At 41.5% G+C, this 11,916-nt stretch overlaps 1 long non-coding RNA gene and 1 pseudogene across 1 annotated transcript; both read right to left on the reverse strand.

Moving 5' to 3' along the window:
* Window positions 1-2,775: 2,775 nt before the first annotated feature.
* LOC136536280 (uncharacterized) lies at window positions 2,776-4,345 on the reverse strand (annotated as a pseudogene).
* A 3,112-nt stretch (window positions 4,346-7,457) lies between these two features.
* Window positions 7,458-11,422, reverse strand: LOC136538327 (uncharacterized). The gene is made up of 5 exons (XR_010779301.1): window positions 9,807-11,422; window positions 8,851-8,912; window positions 8,034-8,141; window positions 7,779-7,940; window positions 7,458-7,668 (listed from the first exon to the last, which is right to left on the reverse strand). It is a non-coding gene; the product is annotated as an uncharacterized lncRNA (long non-coding RNA).
* Between the last annotated feature and the right edge of the window lie 494 nt (window positions 11,423-11,916).

The raw sequence follows: 11,916 nt of genomic DNA on the forward strand, positions 1-11,916 counted from the left end.
GCATGCGCACGGAGGACATCAACAGCTTCAAGCGTGAGATGACGGCTCATTTTTGAATGAGTGATCTCGGCGCACTCTCCTACTACCTTGGCATCAAGGTGAGACAGGGGAAGGAGGAACTCACACTCGGTTAGAGCGCGTATGCCTCCAAGCTGTTGAAGCGGAGTGGCATGGCTAATTACAAGCCAGGCATGACTCCGATGGAGGAGCAGTTGAAGCTAACGAAGGCCAGCACCGCGGCAAAGGTGGATGCAACACTCTACCGGAGCATCATCGGTGGTCTGCGCTACCTAGCCCACACAATGCCGAACATTGCGTTCGCCGTGGGCTACGTCAGTCGCTTCATGGAGGATCCTAGAGAGGATCACTGGGCTGCGGTGAAGCGTCTACTGCGCTACGTTAAGGGGACGGTAGATCATGGGATCATCTTCCCAAAGATCGGCGGGAGTAGGTTGCAGCTCACTGTGTTCAGCGATGCAGACATGGCGGGGGACATCAATGGGCGACGGAGCACCTCTAGTGTGCTCGTTTTCCTCGGGTCGGGCCCAATTTCATGGTTGTCGCTGAAACAGAAGGTGGTGGCGCTATCTACGTGTGAGGAGAGTACGTAGCGGTGGCCACAGCGGCATGCCAAGTTGTGTAACTACGCCGGCTGCTGGACGAGCTGACCGGCGTGGAAGCTCACCCACCAGCACTGATGGTGGACAACCAGCCCGCCATCGCCCTCGCGAAGAATCCAGTTCTGCAAGATCGGAGTAAACACAACGACGTGAAGTTCCACTTCCTCAGGGACTGTATCGATGGAGGGTAGATTGTCATCGAGTTTGTCGAAACTGGTCGGCAACTCGCGGATGTCATCACCAAGCCGCTCGGACGTCTTCGACTCACGAAGCTGAAGGAGATGATCTGCATGGAGGGGGTACAAGGGTTAGTAGTAGGATTAGGGAAAGATTGATAGATAATCTACTGCTACCTTATGTGAACACAGCAAGGGAAGGCGGCGTCGAAAGGCTCCCCTGCTGTGATACTGTAGCCGCTGCGGGTGCAGGCGCCGCACGGCTCACCTGTAGCACTGTAGGCATATGCAGAGGCCGGCACAGAGTTAGCCATGTATGTTATCTAGTCGCTGTTGCAGTAGGGCAGATGTACTGGGATTATATGAATAGAGTTGTATAAATAGACTACCACGAGAACTCAATAAAGTGAGTTCAGATTTGCCATCTCACAGACAGGGCTTTGGCCAACGTTAGTGTCTTGTATTATGTGTGTATGCTCTGTTCTTCCTTCTTCTTCTAGCTCCAGCCATAGTGTGTGGGAACGGACAACGCTTGTTCGTGGTCGGCACGGCTAGTGGGTGCTCGGCAACACTAGCGGGTGCTCGATAAGACTAATGAGTGGTTCACTCACCTGAGCCGATGATCCTGTGGGCCAACAAAGAGAAGGGAATAACACAGGATTGAAATTCTCACTTACACGACTTGAATCCTCGAATCAAACCTCAAAGCATGGTGACCGATCGGCCGGGCCGGCCGGCGCGACAAACCATAATAAATCAGAAATGGCCCAGGCCACCTGGCCAGCAAGGTAGGCTGCATTCTGGTCATTCCCACCGCCAAGTCAGCCAAATCTCAGCCTAAGTTTTTGAAGTCTATAATGTTCAAGGGGGAGCTTAGTTCTCACCGAATCCAAACTTTGGCACTATGCAAAAAAAAGATTCTCCGTCACATCAAACTTACGGTACATGTATGAAGTACTAAATGTTGACGAAATAAAAAACTAATAGCACAGTTTGGTCGTACTTTGCGAGACGAACGTTTTGAACCTAATTAATTAACGAGTGGACAATTATTACCAAATACAAACGAAACGCTACAGTACGTTACAGTGCTCGCACAGTGATTTTGGTTGTCCAAAATCGGGCATCTAAACAAGGGCCAAGTCTCTTTTTTTTTTCAGAATATCATGTTTCGAAACAAATTGAATTCATTTGAAATCGCATATATGCAATAGTGCTTGTCCATACATAGGCTGCTAACTGGCTCCGGCGCGTCCGTTGGGCGGTGGGAAGCGTTCACGTCTCCGGCGAGGTGAAGAAGGGCGACGCAGACCATCATCGCCTGCTGCTGCGGTTGTCCATCTCATCGCTCTCTTCCTTGTGCGCGACCCGCCTCTCGTCGTCGGAGTCCGCCGTCCGCGCGGCGGAGCTTGGACGAGGACGGCCGCGGAGGCATGACCATGAGGCACGGCGGCGGGAGCTGCGGCGAGGCCGTCGTCGTCAGCAGGCTCTCGGTCGTCCTGGGCGGCATCGAGAGCAGCAACCCCGTGAGACGCGCGTGCGCCACGGCGAGGTGCGCCGCCGGCCGCCGTCTCGCCATGACGACGGATCGAGGGAGAGGCGCCGCCGCACCAGCAGGAGCGCCGCAAGCCACCGACGACATCGGAAGAAGAAGCGGAGAGGCCAGGTACATCGGAAGAAGAAGCGACGACATTGCAAGGGCGGCAAGGATTATATTGAGTGATTAACATTACTTACTAATTCCTATTGGGCACAAAGTAGGTCCAAGAGTTACAACGTATAAATAATGAGCTCAGTCAGCTATGTATCACTTTGGATCGTCAAATAGAAATTTCAGTGTTATAAAAATCAAAAGATGCAATCATATAGGCACACAAGATATATCAGCCAAAATTAGGGGAATAAAACGACAATAAACAGTTAGGTCCAAGAGTTACAACTATAAACCATGAGCTCAGTCAGCTTTGTATCACTTTGGATCAAACAGAAATTTCAGTGTTATAAAAATCAATCTTGGAAAGGGGAGGGCTGGTAAACGTGCTACAAGTAAATGAGTGCCCTTGATCGAAATTTGCAGATAAAAAGAGTCCAAAATGGTGTGGCTGTCCTCCAAAACCCATACCATTAGGTATGTTCTCAGAGCTGAAGTTTATAGCACGCTGCAAAAATAAGCTAATGATGTAAGCTACTCCACCGTTTACAATTCTGGAGATGCTTTGAACTGAGCAAGGCATACCCATTGCAAATTTTTGTTTGCTCCTGTAGGCCGGAAAATGGATGCTTGAGGATATAACTTGAAGAGGAATGTCTTCATGTCACCATAAAAATCGCTGTGCCATTCCCAAGGCTGGGATGCAAGTCGACCATAAACTGATCCTTCTGTATCTTTAACAATCAGACAGTCTGTACATCTCCATTCCTATAAGCACAAGATACATATCCAAGGATTACATATATAGTTCCAAAATTATTAATGTAGAAAGCATAGGCTGTGAGAGGGCAAGTATAAGGACTCTCATGAATCATGACAATAGGTTGTTAAACTGACAAGCTTGTGCACATTACTAGCAATGAGAACTGGCACCAATGTGGCCACTACGCAGTCTAAGAAAATAACTGAAACCATGCCATGAGGGTGGAATTTTAATTTCATTATGCCATTTCCATATATAATAACACGCCACTTTAATTATGAATGAAGTAGAAGTTCCACTTCAGAAGATTTACAAAATTGAAAAGTACTCACGTTACTTTGCCTAAGAAAGTGTTGAAGTTTTGTCCATGAAGAGAACTACGATATAAAAGCTTCCATTCTTGCACCTCATGTTGGGAAAAGCCTCCTCTGATATGCCAGGCATACACTTTATTCAGAAGTAGCAAATTAGTGGAGACGTTTTCAGGATAATGAAGCACTGGTACTTCAAACCCTGATCTGCCTGCAAACGAACTAAAGTCAGAAAAAGCATGGCATAATACATCATAAACATTGTGGACAGGGATGGTCATCCCCATTAGTGACTTATCATGTTGCAATGTTTCAAAAAGGTTCATCAGGAAAACATGTATGTAGTACACATAAAGTTAAGTATCTCTGCAACAATTCACTTTCAAATTCGTCCTAGATGTCAAGAAAGAAATAGGCAAGCAGTCAATCTGGAATTGTTCATCATGTGCTGACAGTTATACTTGTGTTTTTTCAAATCTCAACATCAAAGATGAATACAGAATTGAATTTCTGCAGGTCTATTCAACTTTGCAAGTACTGCATATAAGAGCCATTTTTATTGTACTTTAATGATGAAAATGCTGCATTTAGGAGTACCAACAGAATGACGAGAATAAGGCATACCTGAATCAGGTGGCATCAACAAATTTCCAAGGAATTTCCTCATTGATGGCAAGAGAATGCACCAGTTCCTGAAGTCTGATAATGACATAGACTTCTCTGATACCCCTTCAACATCCTTGGAAAATACTGCAGAATTGAGGAATGCTTCAAATGTTCTGTTGTTGTAACCTTCCCCCAACTTCTTTGTTTTCTGTAAATATAGTTTCATCCGATTTTTACAACACCTTTAATTTGAGTGCGCAACTGTCACTCATAAAATTCAGGTGCAGAAAAGAAAAGTTCAATCCCGAGTCCCCGACGTGAAATGATGTTAGGGAAGTCAAAAATACTATTGAAATGTACTACTAAGTAAAACAGAATGGCAGAAAGCAGATGATGTAACTTTTGATTAACAATTGCCTGCTATATTTTTCATCACTTATTAATGCAATTGTAACAGTTAAAAAAATACTTGTGCTGAACCAAGCAAAAACTAACGTCCGCTTGGGCCGAACCCAGCGCTATGGCAGAGCACGCATCTCAATACCTTACTTGCCTCTTCATCTATCTGTTGGCGGTGAGCACGGACCTCGACGACGACGAGACGCTGAGGCCGCGCGCTGCGCGTTGGCATGAGCTTCACTGCAACAGCTACTCTGGCTAGGGTTCGTTCGCAGCGAAGAAGACAAGAACCACGGACCTCGGCCTTGGGGGAATCCATACCCATACACATCTTGGGGAGATTCGGCCGGATGAGGCTGAGTTGATTGCAATACAACCTCTGTGGCTAGTCGCCCGCCCAAGCATTCAAGATTTACAAGCAGCTCTTTCATGGCATGGGTTCATTACAAGAAGAATCCTCAGGGAATCTTGTTTGCGAAGGCTGGATTCTGTCCCCGCGCCGCTACCGCAGTTGCACAACCTGAACTGAAGGCCGTAGCGTCTGTGCCCAGCACGCGCACCGATGGTGTTCGATGGAACGCCTCACAGCCCGCGCGTTCGCTTTTCTTGTGGAAAATTCAAAGTGCAGCGCGATGCGTTCGGACGCCCCTGTTGTGCTCGTGACAGTAGCAAAACGACCGAGGGAGTTGACGAGGAAGAGATCCAGGGGCATCAATCGTGCACTGCTGGGTCGATAGATTAACAGGATCATCTAGCTGCTAGCAGGTATAACTTGTATTTAGGATAAATGGCAAATCCTAGAATACAAACCATTAGCCACCTTCGAGGAAGACGAGCTGGCCATCGTGTCGGTGTCAGTGGAGGCGCGGTCGTAGGGCGACGGTGCACAGGTGGCGTCGTAGAGGCGACGGTGAAGACGCAGTGGTGTCGGCTTTTCGTCGGCGACAACGCCCTCTCTCTAAATCGACTTAGAGTTAGAGTTAGAGGTGTAGGTGGTGTGTCTGGTGGCGCAGGTGATTCTCATGCCTTGTGCCCTGGCCTCCACCTCTCTTTTTATGGCGTTGTGCGATGGGGACCTACCAACCATAGAGCAGTTGGGCGCTCCTGATTAGGACGCGGAGGGCCTGGGCCAATTGATGGAGATCAATCTAACATTTTTCCCCTTGTTCTCACCTTATGACTTAAACTTAAATTACTTTATCTTTTTCCATTCTATCACAGATCAGTGCATAGAGTATGCATCATCGTCACGGTCAGTTGCCATTAGATTTAACAGCTACAATGCATCTCTTTATTTTAAAGCAGATTCTCAACTACGTCTTTATTGTCCAGGAATCATAGGCTTTCCTTTAAATCCATGTCGGCTAAGTGTTCTTTGAACATGCTGGGTTGTAAGCCTTTTGTAAGCGGATTCGTGAGCATCTTTTCTGTTCTTATATGCTCAAGACTAATTATATGATCACAAACTTTATCTTTCACAACATAATACTTTATGTCAATGTGTTTGGCAGCACCACTTGATTTATTGTTGTGAGCATAACATACTGCTGGATTATTATCGCAGTATAACTTGAGTGTCTTATGTATGTCGTCTACCACTTTCAACCCGGGCATGAATTTCTTCAGCCAATTCACCTGTCCTATGGCCTCATAACATGCTATAAACTCGGCATACATTATGGACGATGTAGTGACGATTTACTTTGAGTTTTTCAACGATATAGCTCCTCCTGCGAGAGTGAATATATATCATGACGTGGATTTTCTGTCATCTCCCGCATAATCAGAATCTGTATACTCCTCTATGTGTAGGGAATCAGATCTTCTGTATGTTAGCATGAGACCCTTCGTACCTTGCAGGTAACGTAAAAATTTCTTTACTAATTTCCAGTGTTCTATTCCTGGATTACTCTGATATCTGCCCAGTAATCCGGTAACAAATGCTAAGTCAGGGCGAGTACATACTTGAACATATTGTAAACTTTCGATAACTGAACTATATGGAACCTCTTTTATTTGATCAATCTCATATTGATTCCTAGGACATTGAAATTCCCCATATCTATCGTCCTTGACTATGGGAGCATATGAAGACTTATAATTTTACATACTGTATTTCTTTAGAACTTTTTTCTAAGTATGCCATTTGTGATAATCCTAAAACCTCATTTTATTTATCTCGGTGAACCTCTATTCCTAGGACAAATGAAGCTTCACCGAGATCCTTCATATCAAACTTTGAGGACAAGAACTTCTTTGTTTCTAGTAGTAGATTAACATCACTGCTAGCGAGCAAGATGTTATCCACATACAAGACTAGGAAAATGTATTTCTCATTCTTAAACCACTACTACAACACGGGGATATAATAACACCAACTTGTGTTACTATAGGCTGAAAAAAGTGTTACTAACTCTCTTAGTAACACATTTTTTTATGTGTTCCAATTGGCCATGTTACTATAGACTGATCTATTATAACATGGAATATGTGTTCTTTTATATATAGAAAAGTGTTACTACGTTGTAACACATTTATATATCTATTGGAACATTTGTCTAGTGTTATAGTGATTCTCTATTGTAACACTTTTTCTAACTATAGTAACACTTCCATAATGTGATGGAGTACATAGTTTGTAACACATATCTACTGTAACATTGTCTAGTGTTACAATGATTTTCTTTTGTAACAATTTTTTAGTGTTGTAGTAACACTTCCACATTGTAGTAGAGTATAGTGTGGAATGGAGTAACACATGGTTTACAACACATGTTTTACCTATTGTAACACATTCAACTTTTTAAATAAAATATTTATATTACCCTTACATGTGGACTACACATTGCAGAATCACACAAATATGACACATTATAGAATCTCATGAGCCGCAAATTTTAATAACCATAGCAAGATCCACAAATTATTTGAAGATTTCAACGTAAGACTTGTTCAAATCAAGTGACAGTATAGGTACATAACGATGTGGCTCTAGATTCATAGCAACTACATATAGTATTGAAGAGTACAAGCCCATACTACTAGAAATGAAAGTGTAATATCTAGTGTTCTTAAATTCCATTGCTTCTTCATCCATTTTTGCACACATCAATATAAGAATTCAGCCATTAATCATTTCAACCTGCAAAGAGAAAGTTATAACATTAAATATTATTCTATCTATGTTAGTTGATGTAAACTTAAAAGCTAGTACGAACATACAAATGTCAAAGTCCGAACAATTGTTACCACCTTTGGCAAGGGCATCACCCCAATGTTATTGTACCCAGGATGATTGATATCCACTTTGTAGAATTGATTTTGTCTCAACTCCACCAAAACATGTTTTTGGATTAGTGCTCAAAAGACCTTATTTGGATATTTTGTAGTCATGAGTACCACTGTGGACCGAACCTATATTAGTTTGACATATCACTTAGCGACCAACAAACATCATTTGTTTATCAAGATAATGTAGTTAAGATAAGTGATATTTTGTTCACCTACCTTAATTGGAGGAGGTTGCTCATGTTTCGGACTCTTGTGGCATGTAGCCTTGTCATGAGCTACCTCTTATTGTGCAATGGTAGTCTCTCCAAGCACTCCATGATGATCCTTACATATGAAACAATATAAAACAAACATTTTACTATAATAAATATGAAAATATGGTCCTTACATTTTGTACCTTTATTATTCTACCTCTATAGAATTCCTTGGGCAAGAATTAAACTGAAAGGAAGAGAATGGTAATTGCAATTATACAGTGTTATAATGTTATTTATCTTTAATAAATTGACATTATAAGTCTAATATATCATATTCAATGGTTCAATGAAACGATGTACCGCTATGTCTAGAATCATTAGCAGAGCATTATGGGGACATTGTTTCTACTTCTAGAATTAGTAATTCTTTGTCATTAGTGTCACCTTAGCATTAGTTCCAATACAAATTCTTGTAAATCATAATCACTAGGCAAAAATATTGACATATAAACAAACTAAGAGTATATTATTCTTGAATACAACAAATCAGTTGATAACCTTTTTATTAGAAAAATAGATCATCATCGTCACTATATGTAGACTCACATGGTTTTGTTCTAGTAAAGAGGAGAAATGAAAATAGCATGAATTATTATAAAAAAGCCTTTGTAAATAAAGAATTATTTCACGAACAAGAGATTTTACCAATTGATCATTCTGTTTAAGGAATCCATCTTTCTGATTTGGTGCAACACATTAAACTCTCTAAAAATCTAAACAATATTAAAGCCAATAGGGACTAAATTATGTGAGAATATGCTAAATAAAGCAAATACCTTTTTTATAAGCATTGCTTGCTTCTTTGAATTACCATGACCACTTCCGCTACACCAATGTCCTAGAAAAGATATAGAGTAACATTTCAATATAGAGTTACAACACAAAAGAGAAATACTACTACATCAAACTAACACTTAATAGTTCCTAGATCTCTACCAGATGACCATTATTACGATTCTAATATTTATATATTTTTTCGTGATTCCCTAGTTTTGGGATAGATGGTCGTCAATTAAATGTTAAGAAGTGTAAAACTAAATTAATTCATATAAAGCACATTGCATCCAAAGTACTGACACTACTTCCATGGTGTTGCTTGCTAAAAATCTATTTCACTAATTGACAAGTTGGTCATGAGAATGGAAACTTCATAAAATGGCACTTGAGTGACAGAAAAACATATTCACATAACTTTGAATAAATGAACATATGAATAGAAATTGAACATATATGCCCAATATACATAGAGCAAACTACTGTTGTTTTGTTTGGTCATCTAGTGGGATTGTTTTAGTCATGAATCACATTGTCCTACTGATTCTGATTTCTGAATGAAGTAAGATGTTAGTTGACTGATTACAAGGAAAAATATGAGAGCAATGGCATTGCTACGAATAAGAAGCATCACAATTTCATTGGTCTAATCGGGTTTAAAAAGATGTGGTTGCAGTTATACAGTAGTTTCACAAATGAGCACCACATTGCAATTCAGACAGTTGTATAGAAAGTGCATACTAGTTATACAGTAGTTTCACAAATGAGCACCACATTGCAATTCAGACAGTTATACAGTAGTTTCACAGATGATCACCATATTGCAATTCAGACAGTTGTATAGAAAGTGCATACTAGTTAATTTTCAGAGAAGAAAAATATTTGAAGTAATAACTCTTGAATTCCATGAAAACAAAGATACCAAACAACAGAAAAAGGAGCACACTGCAGTTTGTACCTTTCATAGCTATTGAGTATGCCATAGCGTTGCACTTCTGCATGCAAGAAATATGACAATAATTCAGTCAAAACATAATTTCACACTTCAGAAATTGATGGTCACTTGAAGTTGAATCATCCATTCATCCCCCAAATCCAACAAATTGAATGGCAATAAGCACATATTAAGCAATTCACAAATAATCTTACTAATAAGAGATCTAGTTAAACATGTGAAAATAATTATCAAGCTCACTATATCAAAAGCATGCAAGATGAAAATCTGCATTAATCAAGGTGAAAAGTACTTAGCTATTGTGCTGCCACACTGCACGACCTTTTGCCAACCTGAAAGCACAGCCATGAACTGGATATACTACTGTTGAACTGCTCATTGACCACAAGCAAGCCACAAGGAATAAGTTAAAATAATTAAGTACACAAAGAAGGCCGTGATTACTTCCGTGCTGCAAAATATGTCTCACTTCAACATGTCAAGCACCAAATCAAAAGGCAAATGTTAGCTTGATGCTGCTACAATAGCATGACAATGGAGTAGTTGAAAACATACTGTACTCATAACTTATAGCTACTTTAACAAATTTTCAGATCAGTACAACAGTACCTTATCGATACCTGAACATATAGTAGCACATGAATACATAATAGATAATAATACAAAACAATTGACAAGTGATGTCTAATTATCATTGGTCATCACAACATGAGACTACAGACCAAAGAGGCATTGTCACTTAGTTCATAAGTAAAAACACTTGTTCTCACAGGTAAATGATATCAAGACGCCTAGTTCTCAATTCTGAATTCTCACAGCAACAACGAAGACAATTAAACTCAAAACTCATAGGCAACATAATACATGAAGATTAGCCAGCCATGCAAATTTTAGCAGCCCAGCATGTAGTTGTGAGTGACTCCATACTTGCACCGAATATCACTAGAATTCCTCTTTAGGTTCATGGGTTTGCTAGTGGAAACAGAAGGATTCGATGCGGCAGATGACATCCTGCAATTGCAATTTTTCAGAAAGTGCTTACAAATCAGAATTTGTATACAAATCACGAACTAAAATTACATGAAAAATATTTTTTATACAATTTCCATGCGAACGTTGGGATAGAAATTCACAAATCACATCTACTCTATGTATGCGAGCTGGTATATTGAGATTGACGATGCTAGTGTAGACATATATATTTCTATTTCTAGTGAGCATTTGCTGTTTTTGGACAAACGAGCTGTTGTTTTTCAAGTACAGGATAGGCAACAATTTACATTAGCAAAGCTACTGAGCACAACACCGAACATGGACTAAGTAGTAATACACAGGTAGTGCACACAGAACATTAAAGAAACAACGGAATTTACAATACCACCTAAATCATAGCAGTTGCACTGCGCTTTTGTAACAGCGGAGGGATTTGGGGGAAGTGAGTTAGAGAACTTATCTGCTAGTTTTGGATCGGTAATCCGGGTGAAGGACACCAAGAAGGACAGCACAGGAGACGGTGGCGGGGCAGAGGATCTGGAGCTGTTTTGATAGTGCCAGGAGATTAATCTAAAAACCAAAAAGTTCCTTAGAAGCCACATGGACCCAATTTTTCCTGCACGTATTTTTTTCCTGAAACATGCAAATCAGAAGATAGCAGTAGATGAACAGAGGAGCAACTGCATTCTATAGTGCTAATCCTAACATGTTCATCCTAGGGTCTGTAGATGAACTGAGAAGGAACGCTATCAGCACACCTGAGCACCTTCTCTAGGTCGAACTGCAACAGGTGGTCCTCCATCTGATGCCGCCCCCCCCCCCCCCCCCCCCCCCCACCACCACTGAAGACCGCCACACCATCGCCGCCGGCCCTGGGGAGGCAGAGTAGGAACCTGAGTACCTGACGTCAAAGACTAATGGTATGCAGATGCAGCAGCACGGATCTGAAAAACCATAGGACCTTGTTGTAGTTCGCCGTGACACCGTCCACCATCCGCGAGCTCGAGTACGATTCCATCGTCCGCCTACTCTGATCCATAGCTGCCCCAATCGGAGGGAGACCGAACCCACGGTCATGGCCGAATCTGGCGTGGACCGGGTCCGCTCGTCGACGACGAGA

Source organism: Miscanthus floridulus, chromosome 2 (assembly GCF_019320115.1).
Source record: "Miscanthus floridulus cultivar M001 chromosome 2, ASM1932011v1, whole genome shotgun sequence".
NCBI classification, from domain to species: Eukaryota; Viridiplantae; Streptophyta; class Magnoliopsida; order Poales; family Poaceae; genus Miscanthus; species Miscanthus floridulus.